General features: G+C 47.3%; 1 protein-coding gene and 1 long non-coding RNA gene across 7 annotated transcripts in view; one reads left to right on the top strand and one right to left on the bottom strand.

Annotated features, from left to right (window-relative positions):
* Positions 1–1809: 1809 nt before the first annotated feature.
* LOC139363690 (uncharacterized) lies at positions 1810–16030 on the bottom strand. The gene is made up of 3 exons (XR_011624439.1): positions 15225–16030; positions 5721–5883; positions 1810–4935 (listed from the first exon to the last, which is right to left on the bottom strand). It is a non-coding gene; the product is annotated as an uncharacterized lncRNA (long non-coding RNA).
* LOC105480920 (histamine receptor H2) overlaps positions 14917–16960 on the top strand; it is a 53183-nt gene continuing 51139 nt past the window's right edge. For all 6 annotated transcript variants that reach the window (XR_986672.2, XR_011624438.1, XR_986670.2 and 3 more), the window contains exon 1: positions 14917–15045. The gene's annotated coding sequence lies outside the window, so the exon portion shown is untranslated. The remainder of the gene's footprint in view (positions 15046–16960) is intronic.

Here is a 16960-nt window from a genome sequence, read left to right as displayed (position 1 = left end):
TGCCAGTAATATTACTAAATAACCGTAATAGAAGACATTTCTTGCATATTTGTACAGGTGCCAGCCTAAAAGCTTTACTCAAAATATCTAATTTAATATTTACAGCACGACTGCAGCCCATATGTTAGTTCTTCTCTGTCACAGGCCAGGAAACTGAGACTCGAGGTGGAGGGTCATTTCTCATGGTTATACACTCATTAAGTGGATTCACACCCAGATCTGCTGGACTCTGAAGCTGTGTGCTCATAACCACTGATGCCAGAAAGCGGTAGGATCTTGATTCCACCCAAGATGCTAACTGCTCAGCCACTACCATGGAGAAGAGACGCCTTTCATAAAAGCAAGAGAAACAGCAAAACATCTAGGAATAAACGTGCAGGCAAACAGGCCAGGCCAATAACAAGGAAACGATGCAGCTTAGCAAAGCTCATGAAAGAAGGGCTGGGTAAATGCACTGCAGCTCACGTTCCTGGGGCTGTAAGGCCAATTCGCCTCAAATCACCTCATTAATTTGCTGTAATGCCAATAAAACATCCCATTAGTACCCAAGAGAAGATCTTGACAAATTAATTAAAATTAATTTGGGAGAAAAAATGCTCAAGAATAGCCAAGAAAATGTCTAAGAAATATAACAAGGAGGGGAACTCACATTACTCAGTCATTCTTTCTGTGGATGTTTGTTGAGCACCTACTATACACCAGGTTCTGAGGCACCATCCTTGTCCTCTAGAAGCTTCCAGACTGGAGGATACTAACACGGGCTATGGAACCAGAGGTTGTAAATGGTGAGGTTCTGGGGCGGAGCAGACAGAGGGAACCAGTGACAGCCCAGACATAGGTTCTTCAAGTGGGGTTGGGGGGAATTAGGAAACAGTAATCTTGAGGATGGTTACTGTGTGATTGGGAGGGACTGGATCAATTCATTCCACAGCAATCACCTGAGTTTGGAACCCTGATGATCCCCACTTTGCAAGGAGGAGGCACAAGCCCAGAGACCTTAAGTAACCTACTCAGGGTCACACAACCAGTGAGTGGCAGAGCGGGACCCAGTACCCAAGTGTGTCCAACTCAAATGTCCCTGCCAGTAACCACTACAGACAGTGGGAGGTGGGACATCAAAGCAGGTCAGTGGGGAAAGAAGGGCCTAGCCAAGTAATGATGTTGAGATGATTATTCAAGAGATGATTAATTCAATTGTAAAAACCAATTTGAAATGGATTTGATATTCAAATAACGTAAGACAGATATTGTTAAAGTCATAGGGAAAATAAAAGAAAGAAAGGTTTTATGACCCTGAGTTGAGAAAGGCCTGTCTCAGAATGCCATGAGGGTCAGAAGTGAGAAATAAGGCCAATAGGTCTCACCACGTTGAAATTTAAAACTTTTGTATTGTAAAAGGCATAAAGACAAAGGAAAGATATAATTTGCAAAATATGTGAGAGGTCAGTAGGAAAAAGAGCAATGTCCTAATAGAAAAATTGCAGGCTGGGCGCGATGGCTCACACATAAGCTAGTTCAAATGGCTTTTTTGGCACAGTGAAGTGGCTCATGCCTATAATCCCAGGGCTTTCAGAGGCCAAGGCAGAAAGATCACTTGAGGCCAGGAGTTTGAACCCAGCCTGATCAACATAGTTAGACCACATCTGTACAAAAGAAAAATTTAAAAATTAGCCAGGCATGGTGCTGTCTGCCTGTAGTTACAGCTACTCAGGAGGCTGAGGCAGGAGGATTGCTTGTGCCTGCGAGGTCAAGCACTGCGTTTCAGCCTCGGTGACAGAGCAAGAACCTGCCTCAAAAAAAAAAAAAAAAAAAAAAGAGGCTATTTCTGTACTTGATAACCAAGAAATCCTGACCGAAACAAGTAGTTGGTAACATTAGAGAATATTTTCAACCTTACTGAGAAACAAAGAATTGCAAACTAAAATACAAATATTCCAGTTTCCATCTATCATATTGAAGAATATTTAAGATTTTTTGTTTGTTTGTTTGTTTGTTTTTGTTTTTTTGAGACGGAGTCTCATTCTGTCACCCAGGCTGGAGTACAGTGGCTTGATCTCATCTCACTGCACCCGTCACCTCCCAGGTTCAAGTGATTCTCCTGCCTCAGCCTTCTGAGTAGCTGGGACTACAGGCACCCGCCATCATGCCTGGTTAATTTTTGTATTTTTAGGAGAGACGTGGTTTCACCATATTGACCAGGCTGGTCTTGAACTCCTGACCTTGTGATCTGCCCACCTTGGCTTCCCAAAGTGCTGGGATTACAGGCTTGAGCCACTGCACCCAGCCAGTTTAACAAATTGTTAAATGCTGTATTAGTGAGTGTGACAAGAAATAGTCCACTTTCACACCCAGATATTGGGCATACACGTTTGGTCAGCCTTTGGGAGGCCACTTACCCATTAATCTATTTGTCTTTAGAACAAGAAATTCCACCATGAAGAATTTTCCAAAGAAAATCTTGAACCAGGCCGGGTACAGTGTGTCATGCCTCTAATCCCAGCACTTGGGATGCTGAGGTGGGCAGATCACCTGAGGTCAGGGGTTTGAGGCCAGCCTGGTTAACATGGTGAAACCCTGTTTCTACTAAAAATACAGAAAATTACCCAAGCGTGTTGGCACGCGCCTGTAATCCCAACTACTCAGGAGGCTGAGGCAAGAGAATCCTTGAACTCAGGAGGTGGAGGTTGTAGTGAGCCTAGATCGCGCCATTGCACTCCAGCTTGGGCAACAAGAGTGAAACTCCATCTCAAAAAAAAAAAAAAAAAAAGTAAGAAAAGTAAAAAGAAAATCTTGAACCAGTTTGTGAAGATACAAGTGCAAGGATGATGACATTGTTTATATTGGTGAAAAAACTGGAAACAACCTTAGTGTGCCTCAGCAAAATAGTTGAACAAGTAGGACACCACAGCAGACGGCAGCGCCCATGACCCTGGCTCCTGGTGTCCAGGCCTTTGTGTAATGCCGTCCCCTTAAACTGTGGGTACGACCTAGTACTTGCTTCCAGCCAGTAGAATACTGCAGCATTGAGTGGGCATCACTTCTGTGATTCGATTACAAAAGGTTGGGACTTCCACCCTTCTGGCAGATTCTCTGCCTTGCTGATCTGAGGAAGTAGGGAAGGACCACATGGAAAGGAGCTGAGGACAGCCTCTGACCAACGGCCGTGAAGGAATTCAGGCTCTCTGTCCAACAACACAGAAGGAACTAATTCTGTTGACTGTGTAAGTGAGCTTGGAAGCAGATATGTCTTAGTCTGTTTTGTGTTGCTATAACAAAATACCACAGATTGCATTTTTTACAAATAAAAGAAATTTGTTTCTCACAGTTCTGGGGGCTGAGAAATCCAGCATCAAATTTCCAGCAACTTGCAAGGGCCTTCTTCTCACATCACCCCATGGCAAAAGGTAGAAGGGTGAACGGGCACACATGAGGGAGAGCAAGCAAGGAAGAGACAACCAGACTTGCTTTTACAATAACCTACTTTCACAATAACAAAGCCACTCTCATGATAACATTAATTCATTTATGAGGGCAGAGTCCTCATGGTCTAATTATCTCTTAGTGGTCTCACCTCTTAATACCACCAAAATGGCAATTAAATGTCAACATGAGTTTTGGAGGAGACATTCAAACCATAGCAAGATTCTTTCTTCCCCAGTCAAGCCTTCAGAAGATAACTCAATCCTGGAAGACAATTTTCAGCCTAATGAGAGACCCTAAAACAGAGAATGCAGCTAAGCAAAGCCTAGATTCCTGATCCACAGCAATTGGGAGATAATAAATATGTGTCGCTTTAAGCCACTAAGTTTGTGGTAATTTGTGAGATAGCGATAGATAACTAATACTGAAATTATCCCACTGGTAAAAAGGGTTAAGTCATATCTATTTGTATGACTATGTACAATGGCCATGCTAGTCCTAAGTTAAAAAAAACAAGTAGATAACAAAACAGTATATGTTATATAACCCACTTTTACAAACAAGTGTCGAAAATATTTTTCTGCTTAGACAAAAAATATTTTATGCCAAAATAATACATAGATTAAATTGTTCATAAGATTGTATCTAAAGGAAAAAGATTTTAGGAACCTCACTCCATAACCCATACGGTTTCCATTTTTAAAACAAGCTTTGTTGCTTTTAGAATTAGGAAAAAATAATAAAATATTTCCATTTAGAAAAAAATAACAATAATGTTATGGCTAAAACATCAAAGAACTTAAAATATTTTGTCATTTGTGGCAGATGCTGCTTGGTGGCCAACCCATGCTTCCATTCCCAGTACTCTTCTCCTTTGCTTGTCTTCCACTATAGAAGTTGGAAGGGTGAAATCGTCACTTTGCAAGCCTTCCTTGCAGCTAGGGTGCCTACCGTGCGGTAGGTCTGGGTGATGAGATAAAAGTGAAAGTCTGCTGAAGAGGTCGATATCACGGACTCCCTTTTCTCTTCTTCTTTCCTGCCCTCACAGAGCACACGTCTTGTGGAAAAGTTGCCATGTGACATATGCTATGAAAGCAAGTGTACGCAGAACAGAGACAGTTCAGTGGAGGGGTGTGTGATCCAGCCTAGAACTTGGAAGTTGGCTATCCAGAGAAGACAATATCTAAGCTTGAGAGGGAAGCAGGTAGAGGATGCAGAGAAAGAATATCCTAAAAACAGAGGAAAATTTGGGCACCACACTCTCGAGGGGCAGCACATTGGAGATGAAGTCATATCTGCTGCACATTTACATATTTCCTCCTTGAATCAGGATGTGTTCAGCTGTAAATAACAAACACTCTGACTCACAGTAGCTTAACCATAGGGTGTTTCATTAGCTCACCAGCAAAAACGTTGATAAGTAGATGTTTCCAGGGTTTCTCTAGGAGCCTTACAATATCTGGGTTCTGAGTCCATTTCTCTTCAGTTCTCATGGTCACAATACGGCTGCCTCACCTGCAGGATCAGAGGAAGGAGATCATGGGATAAGCCATCGGGGCAACAGGAGAAGGTGTGCCTGGTGTCTGCCTTTCTTATTATAAGAGGAAATTTCCTGGTCCCTTCATCACATTGGTCAAACTGGGTCACATGACAACCCCTAGCGTCAACAGAGGCTAGGAAAGCTGTTCTCTAAATTTCCAGCAGTTGAAGTGGGTACAGAGCAGGGGTGAAGGGAGTTGGGAATCATGGTAGTGAATATCAGTGCTCTCTGCCTCTGCCTAGACCAGGAACAAACTGCCAAAGACTTCTTTGGCTGGGCCTTAGGTTTACCTCCTTAGCCTCACCTCTGAGTCCCTTATCTCATAGGCCTCTAATTAATGATCCAGCCAGGCTCCCAGGGGCTCAGCCTGGGCTGATTCCCGGACCTGGCTTTCCCTGTATTCTGGGCTATTAGTTTCTTACTAAAGTCCCCAGTCCTGGGATGCCCGTGTCAGTCAACATGTCCCCCCAGCTGCCCAAAATGTTCTCTCCCATTCTTGCTCTAGTAGGTGACTAAGAGTTCCTACTCTGGTTATTTGTCTGGGTGTTCCAGAGAATTAAAATAAATAGGATATATATTGGACCCAGGAGAGAACTAATGCTGCAGTTTAAGTCCAGATTCTGTAAGAAGAAATCCCTCTTGCTTGAAGGAGATCAGTCTTTTTGGTCTGTTTAGCTCTTCCACTGATTGAATAGTCTACCCACAATGTGGAGGGCAATCTGCTTTACTCAAAATGCACCAACATAAATGGAAATCTTACCCAGAAGCATCCTCACAGAAACATCCAGAATAATGTTTGACCAAATATCTGGGCATCATGGCTCCATCCAAGGTGACAAATAAAATTAACTCTCATGTTCTGTTAATTCCTTGCTGTTAGGCCCTAGACAAGTCATTTCTTATATTAGGCTGTTCTTGTGTTGCTGTAAAAAAAAATGAGACAGTGTCATTGATAAAGAAAAGAGATTTAATTGGCTCACAGTTCTGCTGGCTGTACAGGCCTGGCACCAGCATCTGCTTGGCTTCTGGTGAGGGCCTCAGGAGCCTACAATCATGGCAGAAGATGAAGGGGAGCATGTGCATCACTCGGTGAGAGCAGGAGCAAGAAAGCAAGAGGAGAAGGTCCCAGACTTTTAAAAAAAACAGATCTTGTGTGAACTCACTCATCCCCAAAAGGATGGTGCTAAGCCATTCATGAGGGATCTGCCTCCATGATCCAAACACCTCCCACTAGGCCCTACCTCCAGTACTGGAGATTACATTTCAACATGAGGCTTGGAGGGGATAAATATCCAAACTATCTTATCCACCCCAGACCCCCAATTCCTATGTCCTTCTCACACTGCAAAATACAATAATCTCTTCCCAACAGTCCCCTAAAATTGTAACTCATTCCAACATCAAGTCCAAAGTCCTAAGTCTCATCTGAGACTCATCTCCTCCCACCTATGAGACTGTAAGGTCAAAACAAGTTATTTACTTCCAAGATACAATGGTGGTGCAGGCATTGGATAAACACTCACAAAGGGAAAAATTGGTCAAAAGAAAGAGGCAACAGGTCCCACACAAATCTGAAATCCAGCAGTGCATTTGTTAACTGTTAATGCTCCAAAATAATCTCCTTTGACTCCATGTCCCACAGCTGGAGCAAACTGGTGAAGGGGTGGGCTCCCAAGGCCTTGGGTAGCTCTGCCCCTCTGGCTTTGTTGTGTGTAACCTACATGGCTGCTCTCAAAGATTGGAGTTGATGCTTGAAGCTTTACCAGGGTCGGCGTGCAAGCTGCCAATAGATCTACCACTCTGGGGGGTGGAGGCCAGTGATCCCCTTCCCACAGCTACACTAGGCAGTGTCATGGTGGGAATTCTGTGTGGGGGCTCCAACCCCACATTTCCCCCTTAGAATTGCCCTAATAGTGTCTCTCTGTGGGGCATCCAGGCTTTTCCATACATCCTTTGAAATGTAGATGGAAGCCACCAAGCCTCCTTCATGCCTCCATTCTGAGTATTTGTAGGCTTAACACTATATGGAAACTGCCCAGGCTTATGGCTTGCACCCTGTGGTGCTGCTGCCCAAGTTGTACCTGGACCCCTTTGAGCTGAGGCTGGAGCTAGAGCTACCAGGATGTAGAGAGCAGTGTCCTGCAGCTGTGCATGGAAGTTCCAGGCCTGGCCTGCGAAACCATTCTTTCCTCCTAGACCTCTGGGTCTGTGATGGGAGGGGCTTCCTAGAAGAGCTCTGAAATGACTTCAGGGACTTTTCCCATTGTTCTGGATATCAGCACCTGACTCCCTTTAATCATGCAAGTCTCTCTAGTAAGTGGTTGCTCCACAGCCTGCTTGGATTCTGCTCCTGACAATGGGCTTTTCTTTTCTACCACATGACTAGGCTACAAATTTTCCAAACTTTTACCCTACCTTTATATATAAGTTCCAACTTAACTCATTTATTTGCTTCCACAGATGAGCATAGGCTGTTAGAAGCAGTCAGGCCACATCTTGAAGGGTTTGCTGGTCAGAAATTTCTTCTATTAGATACTCTAGGTAATCACTCTTAAGTTCAAACTTTCACAGTTCCCTAGGGCATTAACACAATATAGCCAAGCTATTTGCTAAGGCATATAAAGGGTGACCTTTGTTCTGGTTGCCAATAGTTTCCTCATTTCTTTCTTCTCTCCTTTCCTTTCCTTTCCTTTTCTCTCTCCTCTCCTCTTCTCTCCTCTCCTCTCCTCCTTCCTTCTTTCTTCTCTCTCTTTTCTTTCCTTTCTTTCCTTCCTTCCTTCCTTCCTTTTCTTTCTTTTCTTTCTTTCCTTTCTCTTTCAACAGAGTCTTGCTCTGTTGCCCAGGCCAGACTGCAGTGGCATGATCTCAGCTCACTGCAACCTCCTCCTCCTGGTTTCAAGAGATTCTCCTGCCTCAGCCTCCTGAGTAGCTGGGACCGCAGACACATGCCACCACGCTCAGCTATTTTTTTTTTTAATTTTTAGTAGAGACAGGGTTTCAACATGTTGGCCAGGCTGGTCTCAAACTCCTGACCTCAAGTGATCTACCCACCTCAGCCTCGCAAAGTGCTGGGATTACAGGTGTGAGCCATCGCGCCTGGCCAGGTTCCTCATTTCTAACTGAGGCTTCATCAGCCTGGATTTCACTATCCACATCACTATCAGCATTTTAGTCACAACTATTTAGCCAGTTGAAGTTCCAAACATTCCCTTATCATCCTGTCTTCTTCCGTGCCCTCCAAACTCTTCCAACCTCTGCCCATTACCCAGTTCCAAAGTTACTTCCACATCATCAGCTATCTTTACAGCAAACCTCTACTCTTTAGTTCCCATTTTTTGTATTAGGTCATTCTTGCATTGATGTAAAGAAATTTCTGAGGCTGGGTAATTGACAAAGAAAAGAAGTTTAATTGGTTCGTGCTTCTACAGGCTGTATATAGTCATGACACCAACATCTACTCAGCTTCTGGTGAGGGTCTCAGGAAGCTTACAATCATGGTGAAATGCAAAGCAGGAGCAGGCACATCACATGGCAAAAGCAGGAATGAGAGAGCAAGTGGGGGGAGGTCCGCAGACTTTTAAACAACCAGATCTCATGTGAACTCACTCATCACCAAGAGGAGAGCGCTAAACCATTCATGAGAGGTCTGCCTGCATGAACCAAACACCTCCCACCAGGCCTCTAACATTGGGGATTATATTTCAACCTGAGACTTGGAGGGGAAGCTATCTAAACCACATCACTCTCCTTCCTGTAAAAATGGAGATTGTACCCTTTGCTCAGTGAGGCTATTGTGAGGTTAACTGAGATATTCCATGTGCCCACTTGGCACACAGTAAGCATTCAAGAAAATGTTACTTCCCTTCCCTTTCTCTTAGGTACTTTACAAGTCACTTCCCTCGGATCTTATCTTTCTTATGATCGGAATTAAGAGACTCAAAGCTGTAGTCAACTTGTGCTGGGCCATGGATCTTTGAGTCACGTAGCTTTGAGGCCCAAGCAGAGCCCCAGTAGCAATGCCATGGAAGTGAAAATTATAGGGGATTCGGAACTGGGGACAAGAGTCTGCTCAAGGAGACAAAGAAGATGATTTTCCAGGAGAGGCAGAAAAAAGGAATAGATGTTGCCTGAAGATTGTCCAGGTTCCATGAGACCAAGCTGTGTGTCCTAGCCATTTTTCATGACCTCCTGAATTTCAGTTCCATAAAGTCCTGCATGCTTGAGCCAGTTCCAGGCATCTCTGTTCCTTGAAATCAGAAGATGCCTGAGTTTGTTCCTTCTTCTATCAGTCACCAGGGAGAATGTTCTCCCGCTCACCATCTCTCAGATGAACATTCTATTTTGCACTGACCACCCTCTATTGCCACCAGGATGCAGCCCAGGCTTCTTAGCAGAATGTTCAAGGGCTTCTATGCTCTACCCCAACCCACCTGTCTGTCCCATCACTCAACAATACCACTGTCTTTTCCCTATTAACACCTCATACTTAATGTCCTTCTATGCTTTGTCTCTTCTTGAAACATCCCTCCCCACCCTTCCCATGAACAAAGTCCTATTTATGCTTCCAGATCCGCTATAAAAGTTGCCTCCTGGATCCCTCTCCACCCCCGGCTGAATCATTCTCTACTCTAGGTCCCCATAGAACAGTCTGTTTTGTTGTTTGAGTGGACCAGGAGAGCAGAGTGGTTAAGAGCAGAAACCTGGTGAAGTGCATCCCCCAGCTAGCTGTGGGACCTGGGAGACATATCTGACTTTCTGAGCCTCAGTTTCCTTATCTGTAACTTAGAGGAAATAAGAGTATCTGCCTCACAGAGCTGTGATGAGAATTACTAGAGATGATGTACCCAAAGAACTTAGCACAGTATACAGAAAACAGTAGATAGTCAACAAACAATGTTCCCTCCTCCCCTTGCAAGCCAAAACTGGGTCATTGTGTAATTTCAGAGATGCTGGGGGAAGCAGCTAAGTCTGGGGTCTCCAGAATAGCACGGATGGGGCAGGAATTAGCTGTATCCATCTGGGGACTCCCAGCCCCCAGACCTTTCCAATACCTCTCTCAAGGTTCTCAGCACACAACAGCCAGGAAATCCGCACCCACACAGCCCAACCACAGTTCAGGTGACCTACCACAAACCCAGAGCTACCACACAGCACAGGATGCAGACAAGAAATAGCCAATGACAAAAACCAGTAGGTTTTTATCAGAATTGTCCACAGACCACTTGGGTAAAAGTTATTACCATACCATGTCATTCAGTATCTTAATTGTTGGGTTTATGGGGGTTTTTGGTTGTTATTATTTTGTTTTGTTTTCCGATTTTAAGCAGTCAGACTCAGCAGGGATTACTCATTCCAAAGAAAGTACGTTTTTCTATTTTGGTCCAATAGTGGTTTGGATTTCCTCAGAATGAGAGGCCTCTTCCGGCTTCCTTTGAAAGATGGTTCTTGTTACATACAGAGAGCCAGAAGGGATTTCGGGCCATCAGATCCCAAAGCCCTCCAGCAAGGCAGGGAGCCTCAATTCTGGTTATTCGTAACAACAAGGACTCCTTTTATGATGAAGATGCTTAGGAGCTTCCAAAGGTTTTCAGATCTAGTACAGAATTGGAAACTTTGAGAGCTGGACAGGGTCAACAGTGCTGTCCTGATCAGATGGGTGGCCAACCATGAACTGCTTCCAGCAGGAAATCACTTGACAGTGTGTGAAGGATATCACTACCCTATTAGAACCTCTACAGCTCCATTGCATTTAAGATGAAATCCACCACCTTACCATGGCCTACAAGGCCCTGCATCAACCCATCTCTGGCCATTGTCCCTCTTCTTCATACACCCAGCCACACTGACTTTGTCCCTGTTCCTTGTCAAGGCCAAACTTGCCCTACCCTGGAGCATTTGCACTTCTTGGTCCTTCACAGGGAGGCTGCTCCCGCTTCTCTACAAATGCCTAGCTCAGCGCAAATGTCACAGGCTCAGAAAATCCTTCCCTAAGTATCTTAAACAAAGTGCTAGCCCAGTCACTCTCAAGGACTTTACCCTGTTGGCTTTCCCCAAAGCAATTATCTGTAGCTGGAATTATCAGGCTCATTTCATCTACCTCTAGTACAGCAGGTCCTTGCCTATCTTGCTCGTTGCTGCATCCCAGAGTAGACCCAGTGCCTGACACATACACAGTAGGTACTCAATACATGTTTGTTGAATGAATAAATGAATTTTATATCCTTTCTTTAAAAAAATCTGAGCCTTATCCACACACTTTACAACAGACATTGTCTCTTTACAAGAGACAGTCTCTTTAAAACAGTCTCTTTACAAGGATAACGTTACTGTTATGCTTATTTTGTAGCCAAGGAAATGGACTTCAAGATGGGTGCTGATTCTCCCAGCGCCACTTACCTAGTCATTTACTGCAGCATAACAAACCACTCAAGCTAGCTTTACACCACTTTAAACCACTCCAGCAGCTTTAAACAGTGGTTCTTGTGCTGGCCCCCCCGAGCTTATTCATGTGGCTGCATTCAGCTAGTGGGTCTGCTGCGAGGGCTGTGACAGCTGGGCACTTCTCTCCGTACGGTCTTTCATCCTAGATAGCTTCACAGCGTGGTGGTCTTGGGTATCGTTCTGAGAAGGGGAAAGGCAAGGCTGCCACGTCTCTTAAGGCCTAACCTCAGAAGCCACACTGCATCACTTCTACTGGGTTCTATGGGTTGGAGCAAGTCTCAAGGTCAGTCCGAAGTTCAAGGAGCAATGAAATACACTCCACCTCTCCATAGGAGGTGCTGTTCCATTGCAAAGAAGCCTGGGCTGAATTGCCAGGTTCGTTTTTGAAAATCCATCACAGCTAGTGAGTGCTGGAACCAGCCTGGGTAAGCCTGTGACTCACTAAGGCAGACCAAGGGACCGTGACTATCCAGCAATATCAGATGACTCTAGAAACTGCAGTGGCCTACAACATGTAATGTAAGTATCTCTCACTGACACCACATGTCCACTGGGGGCCAGCTGGGCCTCTGCGGGTTCACTCTGGGACCCAGGTGATGGAGCAGCCTCTCCCTGGCACAACACCTGAATGGTGCCAGTCCTGTGGCAGACAGGAAAGGAACATGGCAGGCACTCTCGGCCCTAAAGCCTCTGCTCAGAAGAAATACACATCATTTCTACCAGCACATGAGTAGCTACACAAGTCCCAGGCACATCAACCTCTTTCCGGGAGCAGCACTGAAGATGCATGGATGGTGACTCCACCACCCTGGAGCCCGTTTTCCTCTTCAGCTCCTTTAAAAACACATTCTTTGCTGAGTGGAAATGCATCTCATTCTATTTCTACCATTAGCCTCAGTGCTGCTGTCTCATCTGTTCCCTCTGCACAGAGGTCCTTCATAGAGACGAAGGTCACTGGAGCCTTCTCTACTCCAGGACGCACATCCCAGGCTTTTCAGCTCTCCCCTGCTTAAAGACCTGCCATAACCCCCTTATTGATAACTGGGTCAAGTCCAAACTGCCATCCGAGTCCTCCAGGCCTCCCTCGATCAGGTTCCCACTGGCCTCTCCAGCCTTGTCTCCTGGTTCTGTCTGTGCTCCCCACACCTTGGCTTGCAGCTGTGCTGAACCTCACGCCTCAGTACCTTTCTCTGTGCCGTCACCTCAACCTGCACAGCCCTTCCCCTCTTCTCCAGTTTGTGAAATGTTGCTTTTCTTTTAGGATTGGCCTGTAAAGTAATCTTTTTGAAGATAATCCTCTTTTTCCTTTGTCAGGGTCAATCAACTTTTTCATTTTCTAAACCTCTTTGTTATAGCATTTTTTTCATTCACTCATTCAGTGAATGTTTATTGAGTATCTACTGTGTACCAGGTACTGTTCTAGGCTCTGCAGAGACACAGGGAACAACACAGATAAGGTTGCAATCCTTCCCCTGTTGTATGCCGGTGAGATAAAGCAGGCAATACGCATATAAGCAAATGAAAAACAAAATAGGCCAGGCATGGTGGCTCACGCCTGTAATCCCAGCACTTTGGGAGGCTGAGGCAGGTGGATCACAAGGTTAGGAATTCGAGACCAACCTGGTCAATATGGTGAAACCCCATATCTACTAAAAATACAAAAATTAGCTGGGCGTGGTGGTGAGCACCTGTAGTCCCAGCTACTCAGGAAGCTGAGGCAGGAGAATCGCTTGAACCTGGGAAGCAGAGGTTGCAGTGAACTGAGATCACACCACTGTACTCCAGCCTGGCAACAGAGCAAGACTCCATCTCAAAAAAAAAAAAAAAGGAAAAAAGAAAAACAAATTAATTTTAGGCAGTGATAAATATGTTAATTACAATAAAAGGGTCTGCTGTGAAAAACACTATAGGCAAGAAGGTGACTCCTTTAGATACGTTGGTTAGGGGTGGGCTCACTGAGGAGGTGATGCTCGAGCAGCTACAGGAACAGAGGGGAGCTTTCCCAGCAGAAAAAACAACCTGTGCAAATGGCCTGTGGTATGGTCTGCTTGGCCTAGTCCAGGAAGGGGGAAGAAGCCACTGTGGTTGAGGTGCAGAGAGAGAGGTAAAGAGTGGTGAGAGATGAGATCTGAGAGGCGGCTCTAGCAAACCACGTAGGGTGAGGCCTCTTAGCAGTGACAAGAAACTTGGATTTTACTTGAACTATAGCAAGAAGTCACGGGAGGTCTGGAAGCAGGGAAGTAGACAGGCACGATCTGATTTACACTTTTCAGAGATTATCTGAGCTGCTTTGTGAATGGCAGGTGAGCAAGAGAGGCGTCCAGAAGACCAGTTTGGAGGCTCTTGTCATTCCAAGATGACAATGACTTGGATGCATAGTGCAGCAATAGCCTCCCCAGAAGCTGTGAACTGAGACCTAGGGGACCATGGCCCCTCGTCCTCTGCCTCGCAGCCCCTGGCACAGGGCTGGTCCGTGGTGACAGAATGGCTTGAGGTGGTGCATCAATCAGCAGTGGCATGTGTCTGAAATGCATGCTAGCTGAACCCTCCTCGCTTTCACCATCCTTTGCCAAGCTTCCACGGAAATCCCCCTCCACACACCAGGCTCCCCAAGCAAACCCGGTCAGCCCAGCTGACCGCCTGCCTCCCCGGCACTGGGCTGCTGTCCAGGCCTGGCGAAAATCTCTCACCATCCTGCCCACCCAGGCTCCCTCCACGGAGATCTGTGTGGTTAGCACAGTGGCCTTGATATCTTGATATTCAGGAGACGGGTTTTCCCATCTGAGCCTTCATTTTCTCATCTGGAAGGCGGGCATTATTCTCCTTATCCCAAAACCCCTTTTCCCAAAGTCCACTTCCTTACTTCTCTCTCTCTTCATCCCTTCCTTCAACCAAAACAAAGCCACTCTAGGGTTTTTGAAGTTTCCTGATTTTTTTTTTTTTTGGTAATTAATAACCCCTGAACTAATTAATTTCTGCATTTGTGTTTCTAGATTTCAGATTCCAGAATTATTCAAGCTTTTCCTCAAAACTAGTTAGTTCCCCCTTCTAGCCTGACTCTAGCTGGGCCCTGGGCGCCCAACGTGAGGGCTGCCACCTGACCCCCTGGGTCCAGCGCCCACCCGGGGCAGGTCTCCAGCTGTGGCCACTCAGCCAGTATCTGCGCAGGTGAACCATGGGGCTCAGGAATAGGCGGTTGTCCGGTCAAGGGCGGGCTCGCAATCAGCGGGGCGGGGAGAGGGAAAGAGCCAGGGAGAAAAGGGAGAGAAAGAGGGGGCAGTGTGTCAGAAAGGAAGAGGAAGGGGCAAGTGTCAGAGTCGGCGAGATGAGGAGGGAGGGTGAAGGAGAACGGAAAATAGAAAGTGGGTGAGACCGTGGGAGAGGGAGACTGGGGGAGAAAATGTGGGTGTGTGCGCGCTGAGAGAGAGAGAGAGAGAGAGAGAGACTTAGAGAGGGAAGGAAGGGAAGGAGCGTTGAGAGCAAGGAGGAGCGAGTTGGGGGCGGAGACGAGGAAGTGGGTGCGAGGCGCGGGGCGCAGGCCGTGCGCGCGCCGCCCGCTCCATCCCTGCCCGGAGCGCAGCCGGCGCGGGCGCGGGACCGAGGCGAACCGGGTGCGGAGCCAACGCCCGCGGCAGCAGCACCAGGTAACGCGGCCGCCGCCTCCCCGCGGGGCCTCGGCGCGGGGTGGGGTCCCGGGCGGGCTTGGGGACCCGTCGTGGGCTGGCGGAGCCGCCTGAGGGGCTGCTCCGGGATCCCCGGCGGCGGTCGTGGCCCCGAACCCGGGTTCGAGACCCGGCCCCACCGCTCCCTGGCTGTGCCTGACCTTGGGCAGGTGCCTCCGCTTGGCCTGTGAGCCTCAGTTTCCTTCTCTGTGACCGCCGGGGTTGTGCCTTCCCCAAGGGGGCGTTGAGAGCTCGGGATGCAGTCCCAGTCCGCGGCGGTGCTCGGGACGCGGTTCGGCTTTATGTCCTCTTTGCCCGCGAGGGGTGGATTTGGAAAGTCCACTTGCGCCGAAACAGTCCCCGTTTTGTCCCTGGGTCTGGGTGGTGGCATTTTCTCGCGGCGATGTGTCTGTCGGAGCATGGAGCAACTTTCTGCTAAAGGGAAGCCAGCGGAGGGCGAGGGCTGGTGGGGAGGGGGCTTCTATGTCTCAGGGAACGAGAACGACCTGCCTTCATCCCGCTGGGCTGCGGCTTGCTGCCCGACGACCGTTGACTGGAGCCACGACAGGCAGCGCTCAGCGGGTGGGAGTCCTTGCTGGGGACATCTGGACGTGGATTCGCCTGTGGGATGAGCGGAGCAAGCGGCCTCTTTTGATAGGAATCCCAGTTTGCGCATTGACCTTGAGCTTGACAGCCTCAGTTTCCTCCTGAGGGCCATGCTAATCCCCCCACCCCGTCCATGAGGTGTTGTGAGGTGAACGAGGTGGGGCAGGAAAGTGCCTGTGTGCTGTGGTGGCCCCCAGTGGCAGCTGTCATGCCCTAGCTCAGGTGGGCCCAGTCCTGGAGGTGGTTGCCTCTTGGGAAGTCATTTCTACGTTCTAGGTCCCCTTTGTGTCCTTTGCCAGAGAGGGTAAGTCGGTGAAGCTGGGTGGTGACCAGGCTGGACTTGAAGCAGGGCAGGGCCTAGGGAATGTGGGGGGCCCAGAAGCTTCAGCCTCCACTCCAGACCTATCCTGAGGCTGATGCTCCTCTAGACATGACGTCTCTCAGATGGCAGTTTTTGTCCTGTGAAGACTCCTGGCATAATCTCTCAGCACCTCAGTTTCCTTATTTATAAAAGGAAGTTATAAATTCCTCCCTACTAATGAGTTTCCTGTCCCTGGAGGTTATCCAAGGCAATTGGATAGATTACATTTTTTGACATCTCTGGGTCTGGATGGTGGCATTTTCTCCTTATATCTGAGCTGGGATATAAGGAGAATTCAATATCATGAGAAAATAACTTGTCTCGAGAACCTGCTCCTTGCAGGCCGGGTACTTGGTGCATTACAAGTATGGCATTGGTTAGAGTCACCACAGCAATCCTGGGAAACTGGTGCCATCAAATCCCAATTTACAGATGAGGAAACTGAGGTTCTCAGAGGTAAATGATTGCCATGTGGTCACACCGGTAGGAAATGCCTGTGCAGAGACTGGAACCAGGTCTGCCCGCCTCCAGGGTGCTTCTGGTTGTATCGTGCTGGCCCCAAAATATGACTGTATAAGTTGTGGCATAGCACAGGGCCTGGCACATGGCACGTGCGCAATCAGCACTGGCTTCTTGTTCCATGTGTCATAGGAAGGGCTGCTACAAAGCACTGGAGAACGTGAGCCTGAAGGCTGGCAGCAGGGTTGGGGTACTCTTTCCAAGAGATTTCTCTCAGGGTCTGGAAGGAAGGAAGGTCACTACTCAGTACTACATAGGATGCTGATATCAGACTGACTCACCCCAGTCCACCAATTTCTTTGCTTCCTCCATCACCTTGTCCGGGTTAACCTTGTCTTTATTTATCTCAGTCTAGGCTAATTCTCCTGAGCTCACAGGCACATCCCACTCTCCATTCTAGGCTGATGATTA

The sequence above is a fragment of the Macaca nemestrina genome, chromosome 6, assembly GCF_043159975.1.
Source record: "Macaca nemestrina isolate mMacNem1 chromosome 6, mMacNem.hap1, whole genome shotgun sequence".
Taxonomy (NCBI): Eukaryota; Metazoa; Chordata; class Mammalia; order Primates; family Cercopithecidae; genus Macaca; species Macaca nemestrina.
This window is presented reverse-complemented; position numbering and strand designations above follow the sequence as displayed.